Source organism: Hydra viridissima, unplaced genomic scaffold (assembly GCF_058129835.1).
Source record: "Hydra viridissima isolate aposymbiotic clone 2 unplaced genomic scaffold, HvirCarnegie_v1 scaffold_15, whole genome shotgun sequence".
NCBI lineage: Eukaryota > Metazoa > Cnidaria > Hydrozoa > Anthoathecata > Hydridae > Hydra > Hydra viridissima.
In genome coordinates, this window is record NW_028324314.1 from 301,810 (window position 1) to 329,096 (window position 27,287).

The 27,287-nt window shown below is 28.2% G+C and overlaps 1 pseudogene; it reads right to left on the bottom strand.

The window, feature by feature from the left end:
• The window catches only part of LOC145182606 (uncharacterized), a 286,819-nt pseudogene that overhangs the window by 121,687 nt on the left and 137,845 nt on the right, over positions 1-27,287 (bottom strand).

Below are 27,287 nucleotides of genomic sequence, written 5' to 3' on the forward strand. Positions count from 1 at the left end.
CTTGCAAACAAAATGACTACATGATGCACATTGCAGACGGGTTTTTCTGTCATGAACACGAGGACACATATAGCATCTTTTTATGTGCTGCTCTTGAATTGGTTGACCTTGATTTAATAGGTTATTTTGTGCAATTACTTGGCGAAGATTATCATATTTGCAACCATTGGTGGAAGATCATTTGCATCAAATTTTTTAATAAGACTTTTTTAAAATTTTTTTAAAAATTCTCTTCTTCTATAAGAAGCCCCATTTTTATAATTTGGGTGAATTGACAAGAATAAAATCAAAGCATTGTATGCTGCAATATATAAAATATTACAAAACATTGTAAATGGTCATCGGTTACTCTTTCGGCGACTCGAGTAGCACCTGACAACCTGGTCTAACGTATTAACTCCACCTTTATATTTGTTGTAATCTAGAATAATACGTGGCTTTTCATTATTGTCCATAACAATGTCATTACTGTGATGGAAGGTTGATGATAATAATACTGCTTTGTTTTTCTTAGGTACATAAGAAACTATAGTAGAGTCATTTTGAAAACTAAAAATGCTTGAGTAAACTGGTCGATGTAAGGCTGGCAAGAACTTTTTTGGTATTTCTCCTTCATTTATTTGAATGGTGCCAGTATATATCATTTTACGTCCTAGCAATGCCCGTGCAAGATGAATGTTTGTAAAAAAATTATCAGCTGTTATGTGTCTACTACTTCCTTTTAAGTGATCTGTTTGTTCAAGAACTACTCGTGTACCTTGTCCAACATCACGTACTCCATTTACAACATCACGTACTCCATTTTTAGAATGGAACACTCCAGCTAGGAGGAGAACTCCAATAAATTCTAATCATTTCTGGGGTTATAAAGAGTTTAAAGGCAGTAGCCACACTTTAACCGCAAACCTGAGCTGCAAACCTTGCTGCGCCAGTTGGTTGTCGAACAATATTGTGTACACGTGGCTGAGCAGCATCTACACGTGGAAGTTTACTCCAAATTTCTTCACCATTCTTTGAGATCATGCTTTGATGTAAAATGTGATTTTCCTGAACAATTTCTTCATCACTTTCATCAGATATGATAGCATCTGATTCATCGTTAGCTGTAATATTATCTTCTTCATCATCTGTAAGAGTTTCATCAGCTGAGTCATCACTTGAAGATAACTCATTTAAACCAAAAATATTATTACCCTCGATTGCAGCATTTCTTCTTGAGCGACTCATTATATTAGTAATGTTTGTTCTAAAAAAATAGTTTAAGTGTTTATCAAACCAAATATGTGAAAAATATATAACAAACATTTTAGGCAATATTATTTTGTATCAATAATATAAATATTTTTGACATAAAAACAAAATATATGCAACATGAGCACACCATTGTTGTTACAGTGATTGTATATATGTAATGAATATATGGTATAATTTACTCATAAAAAAGATAAGTAATACCCTATATCTATTAAAAAATAACTAAAACACAAGCAAGTGTTAAACTAAACATAATTTATATACCTATTTAATTTATATAACTATTTAATGATTCACTAACTAAAAAATGAGAAAACGCGCATGGGTATAAAAATACCCCAACCGTCTTTAACGTAACTAAATTTTCAACAAACAATATTATTGTAAATTGATTAGTAAAACAAAAAAGATTTTACTCCAACAACTTCCTTAAATGATAATAAAAGATGTTCTGAAGTGGCAGTTTAAATAGACAAAATTTGTTGATGTGGTAGTTAAAAATAAACTCCTCTGGGGTAGTAAAATACCCCGCCGTCCTTTAAGGGTAAACCCTGTGGAACCCATATTTTAGCCATATTCTTGTCTGAAAAATGACTCGCTAGTGCGAGTTAAAAGTACCACTTTGTTTATATAGTTCTTAGGAGAAGTTTGTTAAAAGTTATGAACTTTTTTTTAGGTATTCTTTAATTTTAGGCTTATAGCATGGCTATCTAGAAATACAGGCCTTGACAACGCGCCGAAACTTTTTTTGACTGGAGGCCGAGTGAAGCGCTAATAAATAGAGTGGATGTGGACAAGAAAAGCAAATTAAGTATATTATTAATTAGATCTAGGAGTCTTATAAGTAAAATTATACAATAAAGTTCTAAGGTTAATAAAATATAATAAAGTTATAACATAACATATTAAAATTTAAATAGACTGAATGTCATGACAGTTTTATAACTTTTTGTCTTGACTCCTTGGAGCATCTTGGAGATTTAATAATTGCTAAATTTTTTAGAAATATGTTTGCTAAAGTGCGGCAGTGTCTTTCATCAATACCAAATTGAAACTTTTCCGATACAGATAAAAATTGTTTTATCAAAAATGATTGACAAAATTCTTCAGATAACTGCTCAAACAAAATAAAACAAAAAATGCACCACTGAACAATGTTATCAAAGGGAATTACAAGACCACCTCTATTCAGGTCATCAATATAGGCACCACATTTTATATAATAAAATTTTGTATCAGTATAATCATAGCCATTTTTTCTATGAACGTTACCAGCGATATATACAATTGAAAGCAATGATTCTGCTTGAACTTTATCTTCTAATTCTGGTAAGTTATCAAAAACCTCACATTCCTGCTCATTTAAACGTCGAAAACAATTATTACAGGAATGACCATTAAAACAATCATCAAAACACTGCATTTCGAATTGGAGAGAAAGTTTTGCATGTTGGATTCTAACTTTTTCTATGACAGACTGAGCAGTAATAAAATAGGTTCCTCCAGAACCCTGCCTAAGCTTGCTGAAAGCTTTCTCCAATGGATCGGTTGTGAACCACCACAGGATAACATAGTCATTTCCACAATCCAAAAGATACCTTGCCATGTTAACTAAGCCCCTACATACATGAGAAATAGATTTAGAAGTATCTTTTGAAAGCTGCTTAACACGTTTAGGGCCTGACTTTTTCATTCTTTCAATCATATCTGCTACATCCAATAAGAATAACAGACTTTTATCTGTGTGTGATCTTATAACTGCACGGTCCTCATCTTTTAAACGAATATCTGCTCCAACACCTTTCACATTACAAAATTTCCAAAACTTCACAAATATAGAAATAAACTTGATGGTGTCAATAACATCATTCTTTTTAATGGATGGATGATTTTTTAATGCTGCAATTGTTTCATTACAGAAAACTCGCAAACAAGTACTAACTTTCTGCCTCTCAATTGGTTTTGGTGAGATGGAAATATCATTCAATTTGCTAAGCTTGAAAAGATTGCCAGACTCTAACTCATAAAGATTCTTTAAATCAGCCCATTTTGCTATATGTTTATTACCATCAAACTCAAAAACTAATCCTCCGTTTTCTTCAGTTAACCAATTATTACGAACACACTTCATAACATGAACAAAATCAAATAACAAAAATGTGTGCTCGTCATCTCTGCACCAAGTTTTTCCTTCAATCTTATTCATCATTTTGAAAAATCTTTGATTTACTCTATTTCCATCAGCAATAACCGATAACAATTTTGCATTGGGTTGATTGTTAATCATTTCAATAATTGGTTTGCATTGATTTAAAAGAAAATCAGAATCTAAGCAACTGATTGGAATCATTTTTATAAGAAACTTTGGTCCACCAAATAAATATTTTACCATTATAGCCAACATAGTTTTGGCAAAGACACCGGGTTGATCAGCAGAATACCCAAACAATGTACCTCCATGATAAGTTAATATAGATTTGATATAAAGTTCATCAACCAACAATACACATTTACGCTGTGTATCTTCAATACTCATCAAAACATTTTTTAAAAATTCCATACTATCTTGTGATCCAACTTTTGAAGTGATTCTTGTCAAAGTTCTAATACTTGGTAATTTATAGTCATTGGAAATATGACTGTACAGTGACCTGGATATTGCAAAATATTCAAATGCTCTAGTAATTATATCAGCAGAGTAAGTAAATTCACCAATTTTCTTTTGAGACATACACTCCATATGTTCGAAAAATATTTTTTTTTTGTGGCAAATATCTTCGTTTTTTAAGTATCAAATAATCTCATCGAAGACAGACCAATACTTACAATATGATGATGACTTACTTGATAGAAGAATAGGAATACTGCAAGATGATCCAAGGTGAAACGAAGTCAATGTTAAATCCCTATTAATAATAACCAAAAACTTTGCAATACCACATATAAATTCTTTTGACTGAACGTAAACATCATCATTATTATCATTTATGTTGTATACAATAAGATCATTATTCTGCAAAAGTCTCTCCTTGATGTTATCAAATCGAAAAAGATCATATTCTCTAAAACTATCTAGTTCATCTGATGTTGTATTTCTTATAGTGAATGATGAAAGTTTTGTTGGTCTGGGTTTAGAAGGAGGTAAACTAAGACAGCTAGATGGTATGTTAGGAAAGACAGTCGGTGGTTCTGTAGGACGCTCTTTTGCACGATATGATGTAAATGATTTGCAATCTACAGGCCAGTGAAAACGACACACAACAGTGTACTTGTTAATAACCAGATTTTTCCTAGGAATAGCTTTTATCCATTTGTCTTTTTCGTATTCATCGCTAGGAAATCGATAAGTGGACACCTTTGTAGTTGATGACGCATAACCACTAATACAAAGTGGTACACAACATTTTCGAGGCATATATATATTGAGGCATAAATATATTGAAATATATTGCACTTCTCATTAACATTTATCTAAAAGTGCGAAGTTTTCAATTAAAAAACGTAAGTTAGATTAGAAAACGGTACAAAGTCGCTAAAAATTTGTGTTTACGCCAATCGCTGTAGAGTATTACTACCGTAAAACAAAAATAATTAAATATCGTGGAAATCCAGCCATATTCAATCGGCCTCCAGTCAAAAAAAGTTTCGGCGCGTTGTCAAGGCCTGTATTTCTAGATAGCCATGGCTTGTAGCTATCTTTTGGTAATAATAAAATATTATTTAAGTGCTTGCACTATATATTATTATGCCTTTACAAAAATATTGTTTTAAATATTTCATTTTTATGCAATTTTTTTAAACAATGCATTTTTTGTTTAGGTATTCACCTGGATACACCTGAATTTTTTTTTTTTTTTTATGGAATGGCTCATGATTATAGATTGTCAAAACTTTTTTTTTTTCACATTTTAAGCATTTTTTTTTGTGTAATAGAGGAAATGCGTCACTTACATCAGTAGAAACCAGGTAAAGAAACCAGGGGTCACTACTATAAAACTAATTCCGATCGGAATTAAAAAAATCATTAACCCGATGAGTTTTTTCGGATTCGACAAAATTGGCGTAAACCCAATAATCTCAAATTTCCTCCACTATTAACATTTTTTTTCGTGTCGTTAAAACTTTCCGACGAAAATATTAGCGAATTCATGAAAAACGAAAACATATTATCTAGTTAATCTATTGTTTTTACACATTTTGTTTTGTTTATATTATGGACAGTTGTGAAAACTTTCAACTAAATGCCACAAGAAAAAAAAATTTCAAAAAAGAAATGTAAGTATACCCAATATCCTTATCTTAAATATACATTATACTTATTTCCAATTACGAATCTTTCTGTGAAATTACCACAGTCCTACGTTCATATGTTTTAGGAGTTTTAAGACGTTCTTTTCAATTTACAAGGCCAGCTAATAAATGTTTTATTAAAAGATTAAAACCTTTAAATAGTTATAAGTAATTTTTTCACTGTAATTTTTCTATGTTATAGACATACCACAAGGGCAATAATTATTTGTCATAGAACTTCTTATTAAAAAAAATTTTTTCCAAGGCATAACAAAGACAGGCTTACAGCCACAATTGAATAGAAATTTTAAAGTAGTGAAATTATTATGCCATGTTAAATAATTTTCATCACATTACATCAAAGTTATTCTTTATTGTTATTGTTGCCTGTTTGTGTTGACCCTATACATAATACTATTCTCATACTTAGTTCATTATATTCAATGTGCTTTAATGTTTTTTATCCAAGGGGACAGAAAAAAGACGCCTACATTGCTCGAGTGTCATTGAGTTTGTCACAAAAATTTGGCAGACTGGATTAAACAATTCAAAGATGTTTTAATGAGAAGATTTGATGAAAAGTCACAGATGGCTCAAAAACACCAAAGGTTACCAATCTTGAAAAAAGCCTGGGCATCTGAGGCTATCTATTCTATAGCAGCTGCAAATGGACTTTCCATTCCAAACATCTACTACCTAAGACAGGTAATAATTTCTTAGATTTCCAAAAGCATTCTAAACCTAGTTTAAATTTAGATTACCAAGTTTTATTCGCATTAGATGTTAGTTTAGTTGTTAGAAGCAGGATCCATTTTGACCAGACAAAATGTATTGGTCCTAAATGCAACTTATTACAGTTGAATCCCGTTAACTCGGACCTTGGATAAGTCGGACTTTTATTAAGTCGGACGGAATTTCAATTCCCCTTGATCATTCTCTATCAACATATTGTAAAATCATCCGCTTAAGTCGTACCCTGGTTAAGTCGGAACATTCGCTAACTCGTACTGTTTTTTGGGGTCCCTTCGGCAAAAAACTTCGCTTTACTAGGACTTTTATTTTGAATTTGTATGTAAGTGCGTATAATAACAAAACTTCCAATACTTCAATCAAAGTTCTAAACTCTAAACGCTCGAAAAAAAATACTTTTGCGTCAAATATAATTAAATATAGCTAAACATTTTCACGGAGAGCTTTCGATTTAATTAAACGTCGATTAAATTCTATTTGTTAATAACTATTACATTAAAAATTTAAAAATATCAAGTAAAATTCAAAACTTAGAACGTTCGAAAATTAATTACTTTTGCGTCATTTAAAATAGCTTTGAACGCTTCAAGGCTGTTTGAAAAAGAATTGTGCGAGTCACTGAAAGAAACATCAATTTTGGACTTTTTTCGTGTATATATACTATATATATAAAAATATATATTTCACATAAGATTATATTATTCAATATATATGTACATAATATTTATATATCGAGGAACATTCGATAAGTCTCGAAATCTCAATAAGTCGGACATTTTCAAAATGTCCGACTTAACGAGAGCTTTGCTTAATTCGGACATTCGCTAAGTCGGACAAAAATTATATACCCCTTCAGAGTCCGAGTTAAGGGGATTCTACTGTATAAGCCCTTAAAAGGAAGCCTTCGCCACTTCTACTGCACTATAAATAACAATAAATACCTTTAAAAAGCATCTAAAAAGTATCCTGAAAGTTGTTCTAGCAAACTAAAATTGAACAATTCAATTCCATTTATTTAAAATTTTTTTTAGGAGATATTAAAGTAATAATCAAGTTTGCTCTGACCAATGGAAAACTTTACTTGTTGTCTCCTGAAAAGTTTAATTCTCTTTTTAATTTTTTAGTGAAAGTCAGTGGTTATCACATCCTTGATAACTTTACTTTATAAAAAGTATTGCTTTAGCATCACCTGTCTATGTTGACCCTTAGATGCCATTTACACATTTTGTAAGTTAGAAAATTTGTGTCATTTTTACTAAAATAAAAGTTGCCAGGCATCTGTTTTAGTTACCTGACAATATTTTAATATAGTAAAAGTGACCTATTGCCCTAGGTGTAAATGGTTTCTAGACGGTGCAAGATACTGCAATAATGCAATATCATAGTATAGGATGTAATCAATAGGGTATATCATACTTGAGACAAAAATTAATTTTTCAGAATTTTGACTAGCACGCTTGGATTCCTATGTATTTGGGTACGGGGAATTCAAATATAATAATATTTTTGCAAAATATTGATCTCTAGCTACCGGGAAACTGGTTTTAAAATTAGCTTTTTTTTAAAAAAAATAGTCTTTTATAACTAAAGCTTAATTTTTAAATGTTTTTAGTCAATTAATAATAAAAATTAAAATAATATTAGGTTAAAAATAAACCATTTGTTATAAAACACAAAATTATCATTTAGCTTCCAGGATTCTTGAGCCAGAATGCACGGCTAGGGCTTCCGCCCCCCCTCCTCCCTTCTTTCAATATTAGATAGTTTTATTATGATTATAAGATCAAGATATATTATAATTAGTATATATATATTTATACACGCACTGGTAGGAGATAGAGTAGGTAGAGTAGGAGCAAGGGGCTTAGTTGCAAAAGCCCCCTCCCCTTACACTTACTCAAAATACTAATTCAAATTATAAATCTGGCTGCCTTAATTTTTGTTTTAGCTCCCCAAAATTCTTATAAAATCAACATTAAAACCAAGTATTTATTTAACATTTAATGTTATGCACAACAAAGTATAAATAAAAATCAAAAATACTAAATTAGTAATTACATAAATTACTTAAAGTCTTTTCTTGATTTAAACAAAGGCATTAGTTCACGATTTCGCAATTGAGTTCTTATAAAATCATCTCTTTTATCCCAACCACAGACTGACTGAGCTGCTTCTGTGACTAATTTGACTGCTCTCTCGCAACTTTGGGTATGTAATGAGTATAGAGGTAGCTGCAGGGGAGAAACTATCAATGCATTGAGTTGGACTAACGACATATTTGCAGTGAAACTTGGTTCAGTAATGACCTCTTTTTCCCAGTCGATAAGTTCTTTGATGTCACAAGCATCAAGGTTTATTGTTTGCGGAACTTTAAATGGTCTAACATCTGTTGAGCCTAGTTCACTTCCGGCCCTAACTGCCAATATTATGTCGACGGCAAATAACCTTTGTTCTGAGTTATCAGAACAGAGAAGTGAGACAAGTATCTTGTTATCAGAACAGAGAAGTGAGACAAGTATCTCAGGATGAGCCCACCAAGATTCACTTTTGAGATAAAGTTTAGATGCTTCTTTAATCCTATCATCTTGCTTCTGCCAAAGTTGAAACAGTTTTAAAAGATGACAAGAACCATATTTAATGTCATGCTTAACTTTAATCTCAAAGAACATTGGAAAATAAACCTGAGTCACCCAAGTTGCAAGCAGTCTTAAGATCTCTGCATTATCAGGTTCAAGATCATGTTTACTCATATAGAGAAGCAGGCATCTCATGCCACAAGTAAGCCATCGACTGTGAGACAATCTACCACATTTAAGAGCTGCTACTTCAGGATCGAGCTTTCCTTTCAATATTGCATTTAAATACTTCCATGCGACTAAACTGTCAGTGCTCATTTGCTTTAAGAAATCTTCACTTATAGTAACAAGAGGCTCCAGAAGCGGAATTGGCATAAATTTAGTAATTCTTTCAAGATTTTCTACTTTGGAAAGCAGTTTACCTACTGCTCCACTCCAACCTTTATCTGAAGAAGTTGGTCCATCAAGTTTTTCTATAATATAACGGAATGGAAGCTCATTAATGTGAAGCCAGCAAAAAGATCTAAAACGTTTTCGATTGAGAAGTTCTTCCACAAAATGAAGCATTCCACCTTTCCTTCCAGACATTTCATATGTAGTATCACTGCCAATTAGTTGGAGATTAAGATCTTTACCTCTTTCCATTAACCAGTCGAATAATCCAATAGCACATTGCTTAGCTGGTTTAGATATTTCTGACTTAGGTTTTGGTGTATAATGAGTAAGGTAGCGACCTCTAGGCACTTCTGTCACAGTTATATGATTTTCTTTGATAATTTGTTTTCTGAAGGTGACTGTGGTTTTATCATGGATAAGAACTAAAGTTTTATCTTTTCTACCATCAACAAAAATTCCAGTAATTATATTTCTTTCACAATCGAAATTTTCTTCTACTCTGGAATACTTCATAGCACACTCTTTGGCACGAAAAACTTTCATACTATCACATATGAGATTTTTTTTATCTTCAACAAGTTTTCCTGCCTTTTTAATATCTTTCAGTAGACCATTAATGATAGCAGCAGTAGCAGTCGATGATAAACCAAATCTGATAGAGGCAACGGCAGCATTACTAATATCAAGGTAGTTTCGTTTAACATAACTATCTTGATTTTGAATTGTCGAGTTCTCTTCGCTATCACTGACTTTATCGCTATCACTGACTATCACATCATTGGAATTGTTATTAATTTCTATTGTAACACCCGTACTTTCATCATCAAATCTAACATCGGTTGGATAAATAGAGACTGATGATTCTAACTTATACTTTGAAGCTTCTTCACGTTGTCGCGTGAGTCTTGCTTGTTCAGTTGACTTGCGTAAGCATTTTAGCCTAGGTTTGGCAGTCTCTTTAAGATCAAGACCAAATTCTTGCATACATGAAACACTGCCTTGTTTTTCTCGCTGGGTTTTTATCCAAATAAGTTCTTTTTTAGGAATTCTTAAATTTAAGTCACATTTGCAAAAGCAATGAGCACCGTCATCACAAGATTCGTTGCAAGGGGCATCATTATCACTGCAGTAAACGATTCTGCATTTGCAAAAAGCAATATCTAAAAGTTTATCAAGTTTAGGTTCCCAGTATTTTTTGTTTGCCTTTTGAGATTTGTGTCGAGCTATCTTAGAGAATGCAGACCAACTTCTATTAATTCTTAGTGCTATTGCTTTAGTTCCACAAACTATGGGTTCTTTAAATTCTGTGTTGGAAATAAGCCACCGTTCTGCAACTTCATTAGCAACAGAAAAAATTTCTTGCATTGATATGTTACGCGGATTTTTTTCACAGACTAGTATTCTGTTTCGCTGCAGATCTAGACATCGCTGCAAACAATCACGTAATGTTGGAAATTCAGTTTGGAGAAACTTTTTAGGACCTCCAAGATACTCACTTAGTTTGGTGTTAATCGAATTTCTGGTTTTCTTGCTAACTGATAATGCCATTTTTCTGTTTTTAATATATTATGAATCTGGAAGATATAAATACAGCAAGTATAGCAATTAATTTGAAATAAAATCTAAAATGGTAGTTATAATATTTTCAAAGTATATTTGAATATTAACTGATACTTATACACAAAATAATATTGTTAAAAACTCAAAGCATATTATAAAAACTAAGCATAAGGTTAAACAATATTTTAAATAATTATTATGTACATTTATAACATAAACAGTCATCATTTAGTAAAAAAACACAATATTTTTGAAAGTTAAAAACGTTTTCCCGGTAGCTAGACTTGTTTTTTCACCAAAATAAATTATACCATTCAACTCAGGGTTTATGAATACATAGGAAAAGTGACATACTAAATGAAAATTAAAACATGCAAAAGTATGATATACCCTAGTAATCACTGTTGTAAAATTTTACAAACTTAAAATGTATCATTTAACTATGTAGGACTTCTGTGACAACATCAAACAAATGACTACTTTGAAAACAATTTCATCCAGTGGTATTAGCTTTTGACTATGGGTAGTCAAAAGCTAATACCACTGGATGAAATTGTTTTTGACATTAGACTTAAACAGTTCTATAGAATACAGTACAACTATTCTAGAATTAAATTCTGAGTTTTTAAATTCAAATTCAGTGTGTTCTACTGCAATATAAAGTAATCTAAATAAAAGTATTTGTAATTGGCAAAGCAGTTTCTTTCATTATTAGTGACACTAACCTTAATAGTCTCTTTTTTTGCAAATAATATTTAATGATAACCTTGGTGTTTGATATTTGTGGAGAAATTCATATGAAAATAGAGTTTGGTCTGAAAAAAATAAGAAATTTATTCGTGCCCAATTTCATATTTTAAATTTCTTACCCTCTGTTGATTAACTGTTGTCGAAGTGGACAGTGAAAATGAAATGTGGAACTAATTATTCTAATTTGGTCAATGAGAAATGTTAGAAATTGAGTTTGTTTTCTGTTTTTTGACATTATGCAATAAAAAATATGTAGATCTTAATGATAGTTTTTGTCCAGCAGGGTTTTCATTTAAAAGAATTGATAACCATTTGTAACATCTTCAAACATTTTTTGATGAAGGGGGCATTACTTCTAATATTGAGACTTTTACAATTGATGAAGACTTACAAAGCTAAATACGAAAGGAAATCCAGTTGCATTATCTGAATGGTTTTAGTGTTTGTAAGTTGACAAGTGCCAGTAAGCGTGTTATTTTTGTCTCTTATATGCACGAAGTTGCAAAGAAGGTTCCAAAAAGTAGATTATCAAAATTATACAAATTTTCTCTTTATAAACAACAGCGATGTCCAGGCTATTCAAATGCTATATTTAAATTTTTTCTGATAAACAACACAACAGACATGTAGTTTGCTCAGACGCATATCAAAACAGGCATATGCTTCGCTGTTCCAAGAGTTTCCACCTCCTTCATTGCCTTATTTAGAATCACTTAAAAAAGTGGTATTGATCCAATATCAGAATTATAGCCCCCATTAGGAAGTGATAGTGTTAATGTTGACTGTGTTGTTTTAATTGATAAAATTATTTATAAAAAGATGTCCTGATCATGGAAGATTTTTGATTGGTTCTAATCACCTTGTAACAGCTGTCATTAAGTTAGCTGTCATTAAGTTAGCTGTCATTACATAGGGTCATAACATAGGGTATTACTTAGGATCATACCATAGGGTATTTTTCATGTGCCTTTAAAATAAATCAGCAGATGAAATAGGCTTCTATATTATGTTGCAATACACTGCAAATCAACAGAAGGAGTTCCCTTCACTTCAACTCACAAAGCCTGTGCTCTTTTTAAAATGATTTTAGATTCAGTTTCATTATTTTATGAACCATTTAATTTAAGGTACGATTCTTTTTTCAGAAAGTGATGAAACAGTTGAGTTTATCTTAGTCGTGAGTGCATCTGCCTTTTGAAAGGGGTTGGCTTGTTACACTTGTTTGTATGAAATTAACAGTGTTGTAGAACAGATTGACTGTAGTTACAGCAAAAATCAATCAAAAACAGCTACATTTGTAGACAACCTTTATTGACTTAATCCTTTACATTAAAGTTGATTGTTAATTGTTTCAATGTTGCAAGCAGATGTTTTTTTCAGATTAGCTTTGGTTGGTAAGAATCTGTTACTTAAGTTATTTTTCAGTAATTATTATTTCATAAATGTAAAATTTCAGCAAAATGCTTTTTTTTTTAAGGTTTTTGTAGATGAATAAGTTGTCAGCAGCCAATGAGATGGTTTTCACAAAAGTTAAAAATGTCAAAAGAAAAATAAGTAATGTATCTTCAACACATTTATGATTGGTAATAGGTAAAGTTTTCCCGAACAACATTTTCCCAACTAAATAATTGTTACTAATTTTAAATTCATTTCATGTTTTAGGTTGATATTTTTATCTAATGGCAAAAAATATTTTACATAAGAGAAACTTGAATTTTGAGTTTTATAGTTTTTTTAACTGTATTATAGAGAAGTCAAAATAAAATGACGCCATCACTTGAAAAGCTTTATGGTACTAATCCATAGCAGTTAAGGAGTTGATAAAAAGTACTCTAATTACTATGAAAAGACTTAGTGTTTTATCAGCATTTGAAGAAAAGGTTTGACATGGAAAAATGAAGAAATGACAAAAGAACCTGTTCTTGTAAAATGGTATCTTTTTAAATGCTTTATTTTCAACTGCTGCATAATTCCTAACCTCTTTTGTTATTTTTTTTTCTTTTAAAAGATTCTCTTTGATTTTCTTTTAAAAGGTTCTCTTTGATTTTCTTTTAAAAAATTCTCTTTGATTTTCTTTTAAAAGGTTTATTATTTGAAAAATGTTAAAAAGGTTTTTTGTTGTAGTTTTCTTACTTTCACAAAGCAATAATCAATAATGATATAGTAAACTGACCTCTGGTGAATTTCACTTTCCATTGATAAAATAAAAAAAAAACTTCTTTCTAAAATTAAACTTAACTGTTGAAATTTAATTTGAATCAGCTAAATATCAGGAAGTAAAATTCGAATAAAATTAATTCACAATTTCATTGTTCTTTTCTGCATTAAAATAAAAATGTTTTTTTTATCAGCAGCCAAACAAAAACAGAAAAGAAACTTAAAAAAAATTACTCTAGTAAACTTATCATTAACATGTTTATGTTTATAATGAATAGCTAAAAAAAAAAAAAATGAACTTGTATCAAAAATAAAATTATTAAGTTATCATTTACTTCTTGCATATTTAAAAATGTTTTAAAACAACTGGACAACATAGAAGAACTTCAATTGTTCTGTAATTGCTATCAATGTAGTTACAAATATAAAATAATTTGATTGAACATGCGTGACTCTTTTCCACATTTAGTTGAAACTGTTATTATGAGTCATACTTTTATCCTTAAGTCTAAAAGTCCATGCAGTAATATATATATTATTTTATGAAGTGATTTATATAAATGCAAACTAAAATCAAAATAATGCTTTGCAGATTACAGCATCTTTTAATGTCTTAACCCTAACCCTAACGGAATTATTTTTACTTTCCTAATAAGGCTTTTGCTATTTCTTCCCTGAGGCATTCACTGCTCGGTCTTGACCAATGTATGCAAATACATGTTAAATTAATTTTAATGCAATATTATTTACTTTAAATTTAATTTTTATTTACTTTATGGTTTGTCCAAAGTTTATACTTTTTTTTTCTTAAGTGAAGAGTTGGTATTTTACACTAATCTATGTAAGTAAAATTTTTCAATTGCAAAAATAAAAAGATTATTCTGTATTAAGCATTCTCCATCAATCAGTTTAAATTGAAACTGAGGTAGTCAGAAAATTCCAATAATTCTGATATAAGATGAGTTTTACAATCTGCAAATAGATGAATTCAACAATAATTCTGCTGCAAGATGAGTTTTACAGTATGCAAAAAGATGAATTCAACAATAATTCTACTGCAAGATGAAAATTTAAAATCAATGAAAACTAAAAAAGAAGACAAAAAAAAACATCTATGAAAAACAACCTTGTCTTATACTATTCTTTGCAGAGCAGTCAACATGCTGATTCTTTTAATCTCCAATGTTTAAATCAAGATGCTCACTGAGTGTGAGGATAAATGCTCACTGAATTTATATCAATTAAATCAAATAAATAAAGTTCAAATCTTGTTTATGAAAAGTTAAAATGCAATCAAAGCGAAGCCCTGTTTTTTTTATTCCTCATATTAGTACCTGTTAATGACACATTTTGCAGCAATAGCAAATTGCATAATTGCAATAATTGACAGAAAATGATTAACGTAAACACATTGTTTAAAATATTTTGCCTTTTTTTTTCCGAGAAGCAGGAAAATTATATAAATTAATGAAATGGTTGATTAAATGGACTTTTTTAGCATTTAAAGCAAGTATGAAGTCTTAAAGAAAGTGCATAGCTCATTTGATAATCATTATCAGAATGCTTAATTTTCATGCATCCATTTGAACCTTAAATTCAATAAATAATGTAAAAAATGATTGGAACTCAATAAAAATTAACTTGATAAAGTTGTTTTTAGATTCAATTTTTTTTTTGTAATATTTATTGAAAATTAATAATTCCACATTTAAACCTTTTTAAACTTAGAACATTTTGTTTTGAATTAAAAAAGGTTTACCAAACCTATTTGTTGTTTAAAACTAAACAACTTACAACTGATTTACTGATTTACACAACGTTTAGTTGATTCATAAAACAGTTCCTGACAACAATCTATTAAATATTCATAAAAGCCTTCATAAAATTTTTCATTAAAGGCAAATATTGAGCTCATTATGACTTCCATTGATGTCCCACAGAAAAGCTAAAAGACCTCACCATCCATTATTTTCAGATTCATTATAATTTTTTTTCTTTTGTAAAAAAAAACAAACTATTTTCTGCCTCAAAAAAAAAAAAAGAAAATCATTTAAGCACTTTTCCTCTGGTTAGACATTCTAAAAGAACTTCACAATAGTTACTGTTGATGTCTTCCAAAAGGTTTTTAATTTTTCTGTGATTTAGTTCTCATGCTCAGTTATAATTAACTATACTGACAGCAGTTTTCATTAAATTGGCTTTTTCAGCAAAAGATGTATGTTCTGCTAAGTTTTTTTTGATGAATGATGCAGTGAAAAGATGAGAGGTTTTTTAAATTGTTTTTCTTACTTAATAGAAAAACAAATCCATTTTTGGATCCAATCATTGAACGACACCCATTTATGCACACACAAACCAATTAATTAATGTCAATGTCATTTACTTCCAGAAATATATAGTGCTATAGACAAAAGTTTTAACAATCTTCTTAAATAGAATTCTTGTCAATTCAGCATCTAACAAAAACGAAACATTGAGATGTTGATGAAATGTCAGTGCTAGATTCAAAAGGCAAACTAAAATATTCAGATTTTTTCATGTCTTCTATGATGTGATCAGCTGTATGCTTTGCAATATCTTCAATAAATCTAACACAAGCAGAAACAGAGCCGGATGTTTTTTATCTTTAAAGAAGTTTAGCTTTTAACATCTTATTAAAGAGCCTTTAGGAAAAATGTTATTAAATGATTTGTGTTTGGTCATATAATGGCAAATCTTCTAGTACTTTTTTATTATAACACTTTCATGACAAATCACACATTACCAAACCATGTTTGTTTGCAACAACAAAATGTTCTTCAAGCCAAATGCCTTGATGCAGTTTTTTTACATCAGAAATTTTACGTTTACATTTGGAAGAAACTCCTGCCATTTTTCTCTTTCTTATATTCTATCATTATTGTAATTATTACATTCTAAGTTTTACCAACAAACCAACAAGTATTAGATAAGTAGTATCAAATATTTGTTGGTTATTAGTAAAATGCAAACTGAGAACTGCAGACCTGTAAAATGGGAACTTTTTTGCAAAATAAAACATTACATTTTACCAACAATGGCCTGATTTACTTTCCTGTTGATAAAAGTCTCCTGGTCCATACAAAAAGGTTTGGCAGGCCACATGTGGCCTGCAGGCAACAGGTTCAGTAGTGCTGGTTTTGTGTGTAGTAGTTGTAGTTTTTTAAAAAATATTTAGTTGCTTGATTTTGCAATAACTTTGAAAAAACTGTGAACTGTGTATAAAAGTTAAGTAGTAATATTAATGGTGACTCAAAAACAGGAAGCTTAGATTTATTTACCTTATGTTCAAGATAATTGTATCACCATTTGCTATTTTTTTGAATGATTCTTTCTAAACCCAGTTGAAACTGATCATTATTGATTCAATTGTGTCTTATAACAGCAATAAAAAGTTTTTTTAAAAATAGCTGTTATGCCTATAACCAGTGCAACTTAATATGATTCTAAGTCATTAGAGTCATGTTAAGTTGCACTGGTTATAGGCATAATGACTTAGAGTCATATTAAGTTGCACTGATATATAACAACAAGTTTTGAAACTTTATACTTTTTTGTAAAATTCATAATAAATTCATAATCTTTTATATAAGACTTGTAGTTTTTTAGTTTTCAAATAATAAATTAGTTTTCACCACAACATTTTTTGCACAAATTTTTTTTAAAAGCGTTATTGCATTTTTAAGGTCTCAAAGATTGGTTTGTTGTTAAAACAAATTTCACATTAGTTTGGAATGGCTGTACTCATGAGAAGGTTTGAATTTTTATCATACTCATTTTGCTAACCTTTTACAATGGTTTAGCATCAGTTTATATACTTTTGCTTTTATATTTAGTTAACACTACAAAAGGAAGCACTAAATTTAATGACAATATGCTACTAGGTCATTAGCATTACACTTCTTAAACATTTCTGTATGGTGAAATTACTTTATTAGATGCTTGGACAATTATGTTTGAAGGTCATAAGCATGACACTTCTTAAGCCATAATTGAATACTTTACAGGAAGACCCACAGTGTCTACTTCTTCTGCTTTTGAGAAAAATGAACTTTTTTGTTTGAAGAGATCAGCAGTCTTTAACTTTTAGTTCTTTAAACACTGCGATACCTGATCACTGCGATTTGTTGTTTGCATATTGTCAGAAGTAATAAAATGTGTATGAACTAGTAGCATAACGTTATGAAGTTAAGTCTGTATGGTAAAGTTATAACATTATCTAAATCATGTTACTTTAAATTATGTGACTCTTCAAGAATTCTTTCAAGGCTACTGATCTCTTTTAGTCTATTCCTTTATGAATACTTTTTTTTGAGCAAAAGATCATTCTTTCAGTTTCCATATTTATTGGTGATATAGTAAATGGTGATAAAGTTTTATGCCTACGGTACTATTTCATGTTCTTTTGAATATACTTAATTAAAATCGTTGCAGCTCTTATTTGAAGATCTGCACTCTATTATAAACTTAAGTGGTATATTTAGCCATAGATAAAATATAATTTAAACGATTAGTTTCATTCTCTAAAGCTTGTATATATTTCTCTTTTTACTTATTTTCATATATTTAATGTTAGTTTTTTATTGAGATGTTAAAATCATTTTGTCAAAGTTTCATTACATCATTTTTTTACTATCTATCCATGGGGTAGATTATCGTAAAGTCGTTTTGTGTGTTTTTTTGTTACAGACTTTCATATTAACTTTTTGTTAGTAAACAAATCTGTCGTCAATTCCAAGTAAGATTGTATAAATAGTGAATGCAAGCTTGAAGTTGATCAAACTTGTTGATGTCATCAATACTCTTGCTGTTCGATCATCACACAAAAATCGATCATCAAGTTCAATCATCATACAAAAGAAAACACCACTCAGAAAATTTGCTCCTTTTAAAATCATAGTGGATTGGTAAGTATCGTTGCATTTTGTGGAAACTTCGTTTTCTTCTCGAGAGTTATTTGTGTGTATCGTTTTCTAGCAAGTATGTGTTAATATGGGTCACGTTAAGGAACGGTTTGAAACCGTGGCATTGAAACAATAACTAGTGATCGATCGAAATCGAAATTTGAGCCGAAACCGAAAGTACCGAAATTTCGGTTCAGTTAAGCCGTAGCCGAAGCCGAAACTGAAATTTCAGCCGAAATATCAGTTTCTTTGCCACTTTTGCCAAACCAAACTTTGCTTTTAATGTTGTTTTCTCTACATACTCTTTCCAAAACTCTAAACAGCATGAAGATGTTGGGCTTTCTAAGTACTCGTTTAAAACTTCCTTTGCCAATTTGGAAGTTATATTTTTGGACCTTGTATTTTGTGACTCTGCAATGATATTTTGCAACATTGAAGAAACCCAGTGTTCTCAATAGACTTAGTTTTCATCACAGGAGTAATTTCATTTTGGTTCAAAATGGAACTGTCAAATTTCAAAAAAACTTTTTTTTACCAGCTTGAAAGGCTTCTTGGGATCTAAAGAAGTAGTGCTTGAATCTGGGATCAAGAAGTGTTACTATTGCAAAAAGATCAATGATTTCTAAGTCAAAAAATCGTGCCTCCATTGCTTTCTTTTTTTCATGCCCATTACTTCTTCTTCATCAGAGGGAACTTCAAATGACTTCAGGACAGCTGTCACAATTGGAATACATGCACTGATGCAAACATCCTTTCCAGAAATTTTAGACTTCAAAACGTGGTGGCCGCAGTTTTGTAAAAAAAGTTGTGTTTCTGATGAAACCAAAGGTAAGCTAGTCAAAAAGGACAAAAAGCAGTACTTTTCAATAAGCAAGTTTATGCACTGCACATATGATATAAAATTTCCATCTAAGGTTATTGGGCAACCTTTCATTGATTCTATAATGAATCACAGCTTTTCTTTTAGAGCAACGGGTTTCCCAAACTTATGTCTTCCAAGTAAAGAAGCTTACCCTGCAGGAAAAGTATCAATAAAGATTAAAAAAATGGCAGACATAAAAAAACTACTACCCAATATTCCAGTGGAATTTGAAGACTTTTATGCTAAAATTTATATGTGGCCAACAACCGAAGTAGTTGAATTAGAAAACTATGACTAAGTTATATTTGCTCGTATTGCTTATCTCAGACTAAAGAGATTTATTTAAAGATAGTATATATTTATGAAATTAGTTATTTATAAATAAGAGTATATGTAAATATTGATTTCTTAGTGTTTTTAGTAAATAAAATTGTTTTAAAACACATTTATCTGTGTATTTATTCAAATTATGCTAAAAGGGGAAAAGTCAATCAACTTTAATGATTTTTTTTATATGAAAGCATTGTAAATGTCATTAATCAAGTATGTTTTATAGTAACTGGGGTAGTAAAGAATTCATATACAAAAAATTCCATCTTTTTGGTCAAAAATGAAGAGAATGCAAAGTTTTGTTTAGTTTTCTCAAAACTAAGCGTTGACTCATTCCCTTACAGCATGAGCCAATTCAATTATTTAACTAATAATAGCATTTTCATTCTAAATTCATTACTTAAATGTTAAATTTGATGTTCTAATTTAAACTTGTAATTTAAACTCATAATTAAACTTTTTGATGTAAATTTCTAGTTCAATATTTGTATTTAAGTTACTAATAAATATACCTAATTGACATTTCTAGTTTAAATTTGTAGTTTGAATTTCTAATTTATTTTGAAATTAAACTTACTAATTTAAATTTTGAACTTAAGATTCAAATTTAATTTTCTGGTTCTCAAATCTCACATTATTTCTAATTTAGTTTTCTATTATAGCTTTCTAATTAATATTTCTAGTGTAGCTTATTTATATAAAAAATCATATAATTCAAAACTTTACCTTAATCTTCTTATGAAAATTTCTAATTCAAAGTTTTAATTGCTGTTTCAAGTTTGATTTTCTTATTCAATATCTATAGTAAGTTTTTGATTTAAATATGTAATTTAAAGTTCTAATACAATTTTCAAATTTAAGCTTTTTCTTTCAGTTTTTTAAATCTTCATATTTAAATTAAATTGACGGTTTAAATTTAAACTTTAACCCTCTGGTTTCGGATAGAAATTTCTCATTATAATGAAAAAATTTAAGTTTCAAATTCAAACATCCTGTTACTTTTAAGTATAAAATTCATTATTATTTGAATTTCTAATTTAAATTACTATTTTAAATTTCTAATTTAAATTACTATTTTAAATTTCTAATTTAAATTACTATTTTAAATTTCTAATTTAAATTACTATTTTAAATTTCTAATTTAAATTACTATTTTAAATTTCTAATTTAAATTACTATTTTAAATTTCTAATTTAAATTACTATTTTAAATTTCTAATTTAAATTACTATTTTAAATTTCTAATTTAAATTTCTAATTCAAGTTTCTAATTTCTTTTACTTAAAATTCTAATTTAAATATGATATTTAAATTTCTAATTAAAATTTCTAATTTTTTTTACATAAATTTCTAATTTAAATTTCTAAAATTTAATTTTAAAATAAAATTTCTAATTTAAATTCCTAATTTAAACTTGTAATTTAAATTTGTCATTTAAATTTCTATTTTAAATTTCTAGTTTAAATTTCTATTTTAAATTTCTAGTTTAAATTTCAAACTTAAATTTCTACTTTAAGTTGCTTACTTACATTTTTAGTAGGAATGCGCCGAACATTCGGCAAAACCGAACGTTCGGCTATTTTGCCGAACGTTTGGTTCGGCCGAACCTTAGCAAAGGTTCGGCCAATAATGCAAATTTGGAAATCATCATACATTTACCTAAATATAAATAAAACTTAACTCATTCGTACCATAGCTACAGTTTAAATGGATAGAGTTTTTATTAAAAAATGCGTACCAATTGAACATAGAAGGACATAAGATTTTATAAATGTATTTCAATACAGTTTTAGTTTAAATTTTATTATGTATTTTCAATAAAGAATAAATTTAATCGGACCAAATGGAATAACAGATTTACCAAAACTATTACTTGACTAAAATAATTGTAAAACAAATACCCCTACATCAATTAGGTATTGTTTTATTTAATCACAAAAATCTAATATTATAAAATCACCATTTGTTAATCTTAAAATAAGAAATTGGAATTTAAACGAAAAAGATATTTTATTGAACTTAAGTTTGTTAAACATGATGCCTATTGTTGCTGGGTAAAATAAATTAATTTCTCTACTGAGAAATTCTTACAAGCTTGCTACTCAACTGGTTTAACTGATAAAAAATATTTGAATGAAACAAACTTAGGGAAACACATTATTATGGAGTTCCATAATAACGCTCCAATTAAGTATTTTGTTATTAATGTATAATTTTATTATGTAATAGTAATAAAAATCACGAATCAATAACTTTAGAAAAATTAAATTTCAAAAACATGAAAATCAATTATCACTTTTTGCTCTCAAGTTATAATGTATAAACATTAATTTTTCACCATTTTCTGGTGATAGTCTGTTTCTACTTGGTTCATAAATGTTGCCACCTGTACTAAAAAGTCTTTCACTTTCAAAAGAAGAAGTTGGTGCTGAAAGAAACCTTTGGGCTATTTTCATTAAATTTTTTAAAGAGTTTCCACAATTTTTCCACCATAAAAGAGGACATTCTTTTTCCATAACAAGAGGGAGTTTTAAATACTCTTCAATCTCCATGATGATCATTTGCACATTAGAGTGTGATCTTTTAAACCTTTTGCTATCTTTAGTAATTGAAAAATTGGAATCACATTCATTTATAGTTGTCAGTTTAGAAACTAGCCGAAACATTCAATAAATTTTGGATACACTGGTTTCACAAACACTTCATTTTTGTCACCTACTGCGGGTCCTTCACAATCCGAATCAGAGGATTCAAGTTCTAAATTATGTTGCTTTATTTCTTGCATCTGCTCATTTAGCCAATTTTTTATTACATTCTCATCTTCCTTTTAATACATAAATTTATATCTAGGATCACAAAAGGTGGAAAGACATAACTACTTATCATGTGAAAATGTACTCAGTCTTGTGTCTACTGACTCTTTCAATTGTTCAACTAAAGTATTTATACTTAAAAAAGCCTCACAAACTAATGCTTGATTAAAAAATACTTTAAGAGCCAAAATCGAAGAAACAACATCTGATAAAAATGCTTCACGTTTGCTGAGATTAACGGTTAAAGTTTTAAATTGTTCTAAAATATGAAAAACTTTATCTAATAAACTCCATTGGTATGAACTTAATGTTGATTGGGTAGCATGATCAGCTGTATAAGTTGCGAAAGGAACTCTTTGATCAAGCATCCTTTCAATCATATTGTAGGAACTATTCCATCTTGTAGCAACATCTTGTATTAACATATGCTTATTTGTACCAAGTTGTTCCTGAATTGCTTCTAATTTTGCTGCTGCTGTTGGTGAATGGTGAAAATGTGTTGCCAGACGTCTGCAACAAACTAAAGTTTCTTTCACAGATTGTTGCGACAAAATTGAGTCATGTATACATAACTGTATTGTATGTATAAAACATGGCATTGACTTAAAACCACTGTCTCTAACACCAGCTACCAAATTGGCAGCATTATCTCGTAAAACAATGTGAATTTTTTTGTGTGGAATTTCAAAACTTAGCAAACCTTTATGTAAATACTCACTTATATTTTTTCCAGTGTGACTTTCTGGAAAATGCATAACTCTGACTACTGCTCTCTGTTGGGAAAATTCATTATTGAGCCAGTGTGCTGTCATGCTTATGAACGCAACATTTGAACTATTTGCTGTCCAAATATCAGTTGTAAGGGAGATATAACTGGCAGCAGATATATTACTCTTGATTGAATTAAACAGATTACCATATATTTGTGGAACAATATTTTCACTAAAGTAACTCCTACTGGGTATTTGGTAATTAGGGCATATCTCTTCAATTAGTTTTCTAAAACCAAGATCTTCTACAATTGTGTATGGTTGAATATCCAACACTATCATTTCTCCAATGCGATTGTGAATCTTGATTGCTCTATGGTCATTAATATCCCACAACCTTTTTTTATTAATACTCTCTACTAATGTTAATTGTTTTTTTATTTCTGGATCACTTGATGTAGAAACGGTTGATGTTTCAATAAATTTTTTTTTATCAGACTCTTTTTCAGCCAATAAATACTCTACAAGGTGTTTTTTTTTTAAATGGCGCCTAATTTCACTAGTGGTAAATGTTTTTGGACAATTCCCACCTCTCGAGATTATTGCTTTGCATAGTAGGCAGATACAAAAACGAATGTCTTTCTTAGAAACTTCAAAATATTTCCACACAGTACTTTTAAAAGACATTTTTTCAGAAGACATTGTTTTATACTTTTACAAGATTAAAATGTTATTACTAAATTATAAAAAAGAGGTTTAACCAAAAATAAAGCATTTTAAATTTAAACTGTGTAAAAATATCTTAAAATATAACCAACATGTTACATATTATATTATTTTATCCTTTACGTTATATGTTATACATTTATTTATACTACCTAACTTTAATAATTGTATTAATTATTTTTTTCAAAAAAAATCGTTAACATTTTTGTTTGCACTACAAATAGAAATGTTAACATTTCTTTTCTTTACACCACAAACAATCATCCAATAATAAATTAACTTTTCAAAGTTACTTTATAATATTTCAAAATTTAAACATAAATTATAAACCCTTACTAATGTTTTAACAAACACGTTAAATGTTTAATAACACAATTTTTCAAAACTAATGTTTTGATTCAAAAATAGCAAGAGTTCGGTTGCCGAACCGTTCGGTGTTCGGTAAAATTTCATGGCCGAACGTTCGGATTAGGTGTTCGGCGAAAAATTGAGTTCGGCGCATCCCTAATTTTTAGTTTAAATTTCTACTTTAAGTTTCTAATTTAAATCTGTAATATAAATTTCTAATTTGAATTTAAAAAATAAATTTCTAATATAATTTTATAAATTAATTTTTTTATTTTAATTTTTTAATTTAAATTTCTAAAATTTAATTTTTTAATTTAAATTTATAAAATTTAATTTTTTAATTTAAATTTCTAAAATTTAATTTTTTAATTTAAATTTCTAAAATTTAAATTTTTAATTTAAATTTCTAAAATTTAATTTTTTAATTTAAATTTCTAAAATTTAATTTTTTAATTTAAATTTCTAAAATTTAATTTTTTAATTTAAATTTCTAAAATTTAATTTTTTGATTTAAATTTCTAAAATTTAATTTTTTGATTTAAATTTCTAAAATTTAATTTTCAAATAAAATTTCTAAATTAAATTTCTAATTTAAATTTCTAATTTAAATTTCTAATTTAAATTTCTAATTTAAATTTCTAATTTAAATTTCTAATTTAAATTTCTAATTTAAATTTCTAATTTAAATTTCTAATTTAAATTTCTAATTTAAATTTCTAATTTAAATTTCTAATTTAAATTTCTAATTTAAATTTCTAATTTAAATTTCTAATTTAAATTTCTAATTTAAATTTCTAATTTAAATTTCTAATTTAAATTTCTAATTTAAATTTTTAATTTAAATTTCTAATTTAAATTTCTAATTTAAATTTCTAATTTAAATTTCTAATTTAAATTTCTAATTTAAATTTCTAATTTAAATTTCTAATTTAAATTTCTAATTTAAATTTCTAATTTAAATTTCTAATTTAAATTTCTAATTTAAATTTCTAATTTAAATTTCTAATTTAAATTTCTAATTTAAATTTCTATTTTAAATTTCTAATTTAAATTTCTAATTTAAATTTCTAATTTAAATTTCTAATTTAAATTTCTAATTTAAATTTCTAATTTAAATTTCTAATTTAAATTTCTAATTTAAATTTCTAATTTAAATTTCTAATTTAAATTTCTAATTTAAATTTCTAATTTAAATTTCTAATTTAAATTTCTAATTTAAATTTCTAATTTAAATTTCTAATTTAAACTTATAAAATAACCTTCTTATTTGGTTTTTTTAATTTAGTTTTTTAATTTAAATTTCTAAAATTTGATTTTTTAATTTGTATTTCTAAAATTTAATTTTAAAATTAAATTTCTAATTTAAATTTCTAATTCAAAGTTCTAATTTAAAAAGCTAATTTAAATTTTTAATTTTAATTTCTAATTTAAGTTTCTAATTTAAAATTCTGATTTAAGTTTTTAATTTATTTTATTTAAATTTCTAATTTATTTTATTTAAATTTCTAAATTATTTTATTTAAATTTCAAATTTAAATTTCTATTTTAAATTTCAAATTTAAATTTCTATTTTAAATTTCAAATTTAAATTTCTATTTTAAATTTCAAATTTAAATTTCTATTTTAAATTTCAAATTTAAATTTCTATTTTAAATTTCAAATTTAAATTTCTATTTTAAATTTCAAATTTAAATTTCTATTTTAAATTTCAAATTTAAATTTCTATTTTAAATTTCAAATTTAAATTTCTATTTTAAATTTCAAATTTAAATTTCTATTTTAAATTTCAAATTTAAGTGACTAATTTAGTTTTTCAAATTTATTTTCTTAGTGAAGGTTTTGATCTAAATTATTGTTTAATAAATTCGAATTTAATCTGTTAGTTTCTACTTTTAATTTTAAATTCTAAGCTATATTACTAATTTAAATTTCTCGTAAATTTATTCTAGTTTTATTTTCTGATCAATATTTCGTACAAACGTTTCTTCTAAAAAATTCATTTTATATGTTCTTTAAACGTTTTCTATAAATTATTTTACAAAAAACTTTATAAAGTTTCTTCTCTTTATATATTTTTTATATTTCGTCTTTAAATATCTTTTCCAAATTTCTTCATATCAATTTTGTATTTATTTTAGCCACACACATTTTATGCTCTGCTTTTTATTTTCATTTAATTTATAATTTAAATTTTTTCGTTTGAGTTTTAATTTGGCCCAACAATCACAAGTTTGAGTTTTTATTTTCGTTTGAGTTTGAATTGGCCCAACAATCACAAATTTGAGCTTTTATTTTCATTTAATTTATAACTTAAACTTTTTCATTTGAGTTTGAGTTGGCCCAACAATCACAAAAACGTTGGCCCGACGTTTGTCGGACCAACGTATTCTTGATTGTTGGGCCAACGAAGATTTTTGGTAGGCCGTAAGTAGGCGTCGTGCTGGCATATGATCGGCTGCCCATCGTGCCTACGTTGGTGTTGTATATGCTCAATATTGTTGGCGCAACATTGGCCCAATCATGGTTTTAAATTTTTGGCGCAACGTTGGCCGAACCAAATAATGTTGATTTTACATTGGCGCACTGTTGATTAGAGCTTGAAGAGCCAACATTGGCCCATCAAGTCTATGTTGGTATTGATTATACTCAATGTTGTTGGGAATGCGTTGGCGCGCTGTTATTTTTCTAATGCATGAATGTAGCGTTGATAAATCCTTGTGAGAACACTAAGTTGAGCCAACGTCAGAACAACCTTGACCTTAGACGCTTTGATACTAACGTTACAATGAAAGTTGAAAACGTATAAGTATTTAAAGTTAATAAATTTGCGGGTTTCTAGTAAAA